Source organism: Ahaetulla prasina, chromosome 4, assembly GCF_028640845.1.
Source record: "Ahaetulla prasina isolate Xishuangbanna chromosome 4, ASM2864084v1, whole genome shotgun sequence".
Classification (NCBI taxonomy): domain Eukaryota; kingdom Metazoa; phylum Chordata; class Lepidosauria; order Squamata; family Colubridae; genus Ahaetulla; species Ahaetulla prasina.
The window spans coordinates 141593152-141602038 of record NC_080542.1 but is presented as its reverse complement, the minus strand read 5'-3'; positions in this window follow the sequence as shown (position 1 = coordinate 141602038).

Genomic DNA, 8887 nt, shown 5'->3' with positions numbered 1-8887 from the left:
CCACTGCACTGATTCACTTAAAATCGAGCAAAACTCGCTTAGCAACTGTCTTCTTGCCTAGCAATGGAAATTTTGGGGCTCAATTTGGTGGTAAGTCAAGGACTACCTGTATTCACCAATCATAGGAACATGGGGCTTTTTCAATAAGCCAGGCTTAAATAAATCATAATTAAATATGCAGCTTCTATAGCAAGCTTCACCTAGCATGTCCAAAGTACATTTATTTTTGATGGAAGTTGCACGGATGAAATATATCCTTTAAGTCTTTGCATTTTGATTCTAACCTCTCCCCTTTTTGCAAATAATGCACTGAGGAGGGGCCTGTGAGTTTTGATCCCACCCACTCTGGAGCTGCCACATGGAACCTGATTAGTTACACTCTTTGCATCCTTAGATTAGTGTAATGTGCGAATATTCACAATTCATTTTGCTCCAGGAAGCTGGAGGCATATTCAGGAAAACATAAGGCCTGACTCATATTAATTTATATTGTGTTGTGATCTCATATTGGAATGTCATGCACTGCTATACCAAAAGTTTTGGTATTGCATTTCATTGTTTTGTATGGCACATAGTTACAGGCACATGAAAAATAAATCAACTAATTTTGTCCTCTTTATCACCGGATATTGTAAAGCACTATTTCTCAACCTTAGCAACTTTAAAATGTTTGGGTTCCCTAGGCAGCAATTTTGAGAATTGAAATCCAGACATCTTAGAAGCTGCTGAGGTTGAAAAATACTACTCTAGAGCCCAAATTGTATTTCTTTTATCATGGAGACTCAAACACCGTCCACCAAGTCAATCTCATGCATGGCATCATTGCAGAAATGACACCAATGATGACATTTGGATCATTTCCATACAGTATCACTTGCCCCTGGTCTTCTCCATGAACACCAATGAACTACAAACAGCCCTCAACTTATGACCATTCGTTTAGCAACTGTTTGAAATTATGACGGTATTGAAAAAAGTGACTTAGGACGGTTCACGTACTTATTACCATCACTCTAAGGTCATGTGATTGCAATTATGATGCTTGGTAACCTGTATGCATTTATGACCATTGCGTGGTCCCAGAGTCCTATGATCAATGTTTGAAACTGTCCAGCAACCAAGTCAATGGGGGAAGCTGGATTTGCTTAATGACTGTGGCAGAAAAATTGGGCAAGGTCATATGAGGATTCAATTAATAACTGCATCACTTAGTGATGGAATTCCGGTCCCAATTCTAGTTGTAAGTTGAGGACTCCTTGTAGTTTACTTTTCCACTACTACACGTAGTCCCAGACTTACAGCAGTTCACTTAGTGACCATTTGAAATTACAACGGCACTGAAAAAGGTGACTTATGCCCATTTTTCACAGTTATGACCATTGCAGTATCCCCAATGGACATGTGATCAAAATTCAGAAGCTTGGCAACTGGCTCGTATTTATGACAGTTGCAATGTCCTGGGGTCATGTAGAATAGAATAGAATAGAATAGAATTTTATTGGCCAAGTGTGATTGGACACACAAGGAATTTGTCTTGGTGCATATGCTCTCAGTGTACATAAAAGAAAAGATACGTTCATCAAGGTACAACATTTACAACACAATTGATGATCAATATATCAATATTGATATAATGTGATACCCTTCTGACAAGCAAAGTCAATGGGAAAACAGATTCATTTAATGAACCTGTTACTAACTGAGCAATTGTAGTGAGTCGCTTAACAACTGTAGCAAGAAAGGTCATAAAATGGGGCAAAACTCACTTATTATTATTATCATTATTATTTATTCGATTTTTATACCGCCCTTCTCCCGAAGGACTCAGAATAAAACAAACAATACAATATACAATTAAAACCCAAATTAAAAAACTTATTACACCATTGGCCTAAGACTTTAAAACATATAAAACTAAAAAACCCATTAAAATTCATAATAAAAATTTTAAAAACCCAATAAAACCCAATAAAATTTAAGCCAGCCCCGCGCGAATAAATAGGTGTGTTTTCAATTCGCGGCGAAAGGTCCGAAGGTCAGGTATTTGGCGTAAACCAGGGGGAAGTTCGTTCCAGAGGGTAGGAGCCCCCACAGAGAAGGATCTTCCCCTGGGGGCCGCCAGCCAACATTGTTTGGCGGACGGCACCCCGAGAAGTCCCTCTCTGTGTGAGCGTACGGGTCGGTGGGAGGCATGCGGTAACAGTAGGCGGTCCCATAAGTACCCTGGCCCTAAGCCATGGAGCGCTTTAAAGGTAGTAACCAAAACCTTAAAGTGCACCCGAAAGACCACAGGTAGCCAGTGCAGTCTGCGCAGGAGAGGTGTTACAGGGGAGCTACGTGAAGCTCCCTCTATCACCCACGCAGCTGCGTTCTGGACTAACTGAAGCCTCCGGGTGCACCTCAAGGGGAGCCCCATGTAGAGAGCATTACAATAATCCAAGCGGGAGGTAACAAGGGCATGAGTGACTGTGCACAAGGCATCCCGATCAAGGAAGGGGCGCAACTGACGAACCAGGTGAACCTGGTGAAAGGCCCTCCTGGAGACGGCCGTCAAATGGTCTTCAAACGACAGCCGTTCATCCAGGAGAACACCCAAGTTGCGCACCCTTTCCTTTGGGGCCAATAACTTGCCTCCAACAGTCAGCTGCAGCTGCAGCTCCAGCTGCAGCTGACTGAATCAGGATGCCGGCATCCACAGCCACTCCGTCTTGGAGGGATTGAGCTTGAGCCTGTTCCTCCCCATCCAGACCCGTATGGCTTCCAAACACTGGGACAGCACTTCAACAGCTTCATTGGGGTGGCCCGGGGTGGAAAAGTACAGCTGAGTGTCATCAGCGTACAGCTGGTATCTCACCCCAAAGCCACTGATGATCTCACCCAGCGGCTTCATATAGATGTTGAACAGGAGGGGCGAGAGAATCGACCCCTGTGGCACCCCACAAGTGAGGCGCCTCGCGGCCGACCTCTGCCCCCCTGTCAACACCGTCTGCGACCGGTTGGAGAGATAGGAGGAGAACCACCGATAAACGGTGCCTCCCACTCCCAATCCCTCCAACCAGCGCAGCAAGATACCATGGTCGATGGTATCAAAAGCCGCTGAGAGATCTAATAGGACCAGGGCAGAGGAATAACTCCTGGCCCTGGCCCTCAAGAGATCATCCACCAACGCGACCAAAGCTGTCTCCGTACTGTATCCGGGTCGGAAGCCGGACTGGAACGGGTCTAGATAGACAGCTTCATCCAGGTATTGGGGTAGCTGCCGCGCCACAGCATTCTCTACAACCTTTGCAACAAAGCGAAGGTTGGAGACCGGACGATAATTACCCAAAATAGCTGGGTCCAGGGAGGGCTTCTTGAGGAGGGGTCTCACCACCGCCTCTTTCAAGGCGGCAGGGAAAACCCCTTCCAACAAAGAAGCGTTGATAATCCCCTGGAGCCAGCCTCGTGTCACCTCCTGAGTGGCCAGCGCCAGCCAGGAAGGGCACGGGTCCAGTAAACATGTGGTGGTGTAGAGCCTCCCCAACAACCTGTCCACGTCCTCGGGAGTCACAAGATCAAACTCATCCCAAACAAACTCGACAAGACGAGCCTCCTCCCTCTCGCCTGGATCATCCCAATTTCGGTCCAGGCCATCCCGGAGCTGAGCAATATTATCGTATAGATAACCATTAAATTCCTCGGCTCGTCCCTGCAAAGGGTCATCCTGCACCTCCTGATGAAGGAGAGAGCGGGTCACCTGAAACAGGGCGGCCAGGCGGTTATCTGCCAACGCAATGAGGGTGGAAGCATAAGAACGCTTCGCCTTCCTCATTGCCACTAGATAGGTCCTAGAATAAGACCTAACTAGTGTCCGATCAGCTTCGGAACGACTGGACCTCCAAGTACTCTCTAGGCGTCTTCTCCGGCGTTTCATCTCCCTCAGCCCCTCGGATAACCAAGGGGCCGGCTGAGATCTGCGCCAGGTCAGAGGCCGCAAAGGCACGACACGGTCCAAGGCTCCAGCTGCGGCCTGTTCCCAAGCCACAACTAGTTCCTCAGCCGTGCCGTGGGCCAGATCTTACGGAAATGGCCCGTCAGGAACCTCTCAGGGTCCATCAGGCGCCTGGGACAGAACCAACATATAGGTTCCATCTCCCTGCGATGGTGGGTGGCGGTTCGGAAGTCTAGGCGAAGGAAGAAATGATCTGACCATGACATTGGTTCTGTTACTAAATCATCTAATTCCAGATCATTTAACCACTGTCCAGAGATATAAATTAGATCCAGCGTGCCTCCTCCCATGTGGGTAGGGCCATCATTTACTCGAATCAGGTCCAAGGCCGTCATGGAAGCCTGGAACTCCCGAGCTGCAGTCGATGACAAGCCGGTCGATGGCAGATTGAAATTCCCCATGACTATAAGTCTGGGGGTCTTAACCGCCACCCCGGCAAGTACCTCCAACAACTCGGGTAGGGCTGTGGTCACGCAGCAAGGAGCCAGGTACGCGATCAACAGACCCAATTGATTCCTATGGCCCCACCTCACATAGAGGGATTCACAGCCGGCAATCTGAGGAACAGTGGCCTCCCTTGGCTCTAAATCTTCCTTAATAACAACCGCCACCCCCCCCACCCCTACCTTGGGCCCTCGGTTGATGAAATGCTCGGAAACCCGGAGGGCACAACTCAACAAGGGGGACCCCCCCCTCTGGGCCCAACCAGGTCTCCATAATGCCCATAAGGTCCGCCGACTCCCCCTGAATAAGATCACAGATCAGGGGAGCTTTATTAACCACGGACCGAGCATTACATAACATCAACTGAAGACCCAAGCTCTGAGGATCATAGCCGCCCGAGGAACGGGTAGGGACTGAGGGGCCGGAGCACGTGATCGCTTTCAAACAGCGAGCATGTGCTCCCAACACTCGATACGCCCCCCCCCTCCGCCATAACAAATGTCTCACTTAGCAATGGACTTAACAAATGTCTCACTTAGCAATGGACATTTTGGGCTCAATTGTCGTCGTAAGTCACATACTACCTATACTTCTGTGAAATGAATAGAATTGAATAGAATGGAATAGAAAAGAATAGAATTTTTTTATTGGCCAAGTGTGATTGGACACACAAGGAATTTGTCTTGGTGCATATGCTCTCAGTGTACATAAAAGAAAAGATACCTTCATCAAGGTACAACATTTACAACACAAATGATGGTCAATATATCAATATAAATCATAAGGATTGCCAGCAACAAAGTTACAGTCATACAGTCATAAGTGGAAAGAGATTGGTGATGGAAACGATGAGAAGATTAATAGTAGTGCAGATTTAGTAAATAGTTTGACAGTGTTGAGGGAATTATTTGTTTAGCAGAGTGATGGCCTTCGGGAAAAAACTGTTCTTGTGTCTAGTTTTTCTGGTGTGCAATGCTCTATAGCGTCGTTTTGAGGGTAGGAGTTGAAACAGTTTATGTCCTGGATGTGAGGGATCTGTAAATATTTTCACGGCCCTCTTCTTGATTCGTGCATGGGATGGATGGGATCCATAGCTTAATGCAATCTAGGTCAGGGGTCTCAAATTCCTGGCCCATGGGCCAGATACATCATGCTGGCCATGCCCACGCCTGGTTTAGTGATAGGGGGGAAAGTTGTAATATATCACGTGACGACGCCATGATGACATGAATTTGACTCCCCTGATCTAGGTCATTGGGGGGGGGGATATGTAGACCCCTTGCCATTAATGGTTACAGTGGATAAGCAAGGATATCCATTAGAAACAATAGTTATGTTTGTATGAACCACAGTGACAATATCCATAGAGCAGGTTACTCCACGCAGAGCTAAGTCCCTTATGACTGAATTCATAAACCACATTGACATGTGATTTGCTTACTTTTGGCTTAGCCATGGTACTTGTAAATCATGGTTTATGATTTAATAGGTTGGGCCAAGCCATTAAGAGTCCTCAAGAGATCTGTAAGAAATCCCAAAATGTCAGCATGACCTGATCTAGTTCTGTTGAATGTAATATTTGCTACAAACAACACAACAATTCTTGGAATGAATAGGATTGATTATAGGAAAATAAATGGAATCAGACAGATTAGTTTACTCTATTCTTAATTTGTTTATTGCATTAGACAGGTCTTGGCTGACCTCAAAAAGCTAATTGTAGGTAGTCTTCAACTTATGATCACAGTTTGGGCCAGAATTTCCTTGCTATGCGTGGCAGTTGTTTGTCTATGCATGTTCAGTTGTTTAATGCCCAATTCTACTTTTTTTTTTTGCAACGGTTGTTAAACAAATCACTGCAGCTACTAAGTGAATTATGTGGTTGTTAAGTGAATCTGCTTTCCTTCATTGACTCTGCTTATCATAAGCCAGCTGGGAAGATCATAAATGAGGATCACATGACTGCAACCACCAAGTGCCCAAATTTTGATCACATGATCCTGTGGGATGCTGCAAACATGGTAAGTCGAAAGACCAATTGTAAGCCATTATGTTTCAGTGCCACTGTGACTTTGAACAATCACTAAACGAATCTGTAGAATCAGACTAGATTATTAATTGGATGAGGGACCATGAGGAGATCTTAAGAGCTGCAGGCTATTTTTTATTTTATTTCATTTATTAAAAACATTTACCTAGCCACCCATCTTATATCTAATTCTGATCAGCTCTTCCTTGGCTGGGAAGCTAAAAATATACTAAAATACAGTGAAGCAAGAATGACCCACTTGGGAATTGTTCATTGTTCCTAAGAAAAATTCATTTTATAAAATCACCATGAGTGGAAGTGAACTCAAAGATGTTAGCTGAGAATTAAACTCCCCCATTGTTCAGAGGTATCCAACCCTGACAATTTTATGACTTGTGGACTTCAAGTCCCAGAATGTCCACTCAACTTTCAAAGACTTGTGTAGAATTTTGGGTCTTGAAGTCCACAAGTTTTCAGCTTGGCAAGGCCGGACACCCCTACAATTTTATTTTACAATTTTATAAAAGGAAAACACCTTTTTCAGGGTGTGATTTTTAACGGGGTGGCAGGTAAGAATTCCTAGCAGCCCATGTTAACACCCAACCCAATGCCTTCCAAAGCTCAATGTGTGTTCCTCTTACAAACCGGGCATCGGGTTTAAATCAGCCCCCACATTTTTTGGGTACATGGAGCCTTCATTCCACGATCCTCCGCCAAATAGATATGAGGGGGGCTTCAAGATCCTCATATCCGGACGGTCCCAGATCTGGGAAAGTGAAATCCAATATCAGCTTATGGGCGAGATGATCGTCTCATTGGGATGGAGAGGGGGATGGCGATAAAAGGAAGGTGAAAAGACACGGAGAGGAGGAGGCAGCCCTTCCCCATTTCAGGGCTCGCCCCCTGTCCACATCTGGGCGATGTAGCCGAGCGCGTGCACAGCCCGACTTTTCACCGCGCTTTCCCCAATGTCCACCGACGACTGGCTTGGTTGTAGCTGAGCCGCTTCCTCTCGAGCCCCCACCCCCACCCCACCCCCAACAGCCTCGGCTCGTTGCTTCCTCAACCCTGCAGGCGCCTTCCGCCCCCTCCCCTCGCCTCCCCGCGGCGGAGCAACGCCCCCAACCCAACCCAACCCCCGGCGACTTCGCCCGCTTCCTCGCCAGACGCGCAGCGCGCATTCCCAAAGACGCCCCCTCGCTTTGTTTCTTTCTTTCCTTCCCCCACCGGGAGGAGACCCGGACGTCCACTCCTCCCGGTTTCTATCTTCCAAGCTCCCCATCCCCTTGGGATTCCTTCCACATCTCACACTCCCCCTCCCCGCGCATTCTCTAGCCACCTTCCCTCCTCACTTTCGCTGAGCAAGACGCGCCGCCGCCGCTTGGCACGCAACCGTTTCCACACGCGCGTACCTCCCCCCTACCCCGTCCACCGTATCTCCGCGCGCGTGTAACATCCAAACGACATTGTGAGACTGTAGTTGAGTGCGCGAGTAAGGAACCCGCAGCCATACACACGCACAATTTTTCTTCTCAAGAATTCATCAGCGTTGGTGAGAGTTCACTGCCCAGGAGGAAGCTTCGTCTAGATCTGGGATGCACGTACACATTTTGCCACATTTTCCCTCCTTTTCAGATTTAAATAAAGTGACAGTGCTCTCTATCTCGCCCTCCCATCCCCCAATATCTCATAAGAGTATTTTCCCTATCCCTTTAATTTTCCAATGATTATATAGTTTGCAAGGACACCCACCATTGGTTGTGGGCTTCAGATCCAACCCACATCCCAAAAGATGACCCTGTCTTGCTCCCAGCTGCTCCAGAGCCTTAACTTCCTGGGGGGAGGGGGAGGCAGGAGCCCATTTACAAATGACCCCCCTCCCTCATTCAGCCTTCAAAAGAATATCTGCAAGATCCTTTTAAATGCAAACTTTGCCCAGGCACACCTCAAAACATAAACAATTAGAAGGTACAGCAATTTTCATGTTACAAAATTATTAATATTTAGGGAAGTGGAGGAAGGGAGGAGAGAAAATCCTGAAAGACACAAATTCCAGAAAAGAAGCCAGTCTAAGAGTGATGAAACTCACTTCCTGGCTGATTATGATAAGAAGCAAGAAAATGCAGCATGAAATGAGGGAAAGAAAAAAGGAGGATACCTTGTTAGGATGGCTTTTGTCCCCAGCTTCTGAAATTCTCCAATCCTAACTCTCTAGAAGTTTGTTTGCATTCTCCAAAAGATGCTCAGAATGATCTTAAATCAGAATACAGTTTAATTTGTTCGGCTAGCTGCTACTGCATCCCAGATGGGGGAAAATCCTGGATTTTTATGCTTTCTTGTTTAAAAAATCTTCCTGCCTTTGTCTCCAGCTCTTAGCCACTCTGGTTGTGTTTGAAAGAGTTCCATCTGAATTCCCCACCCAC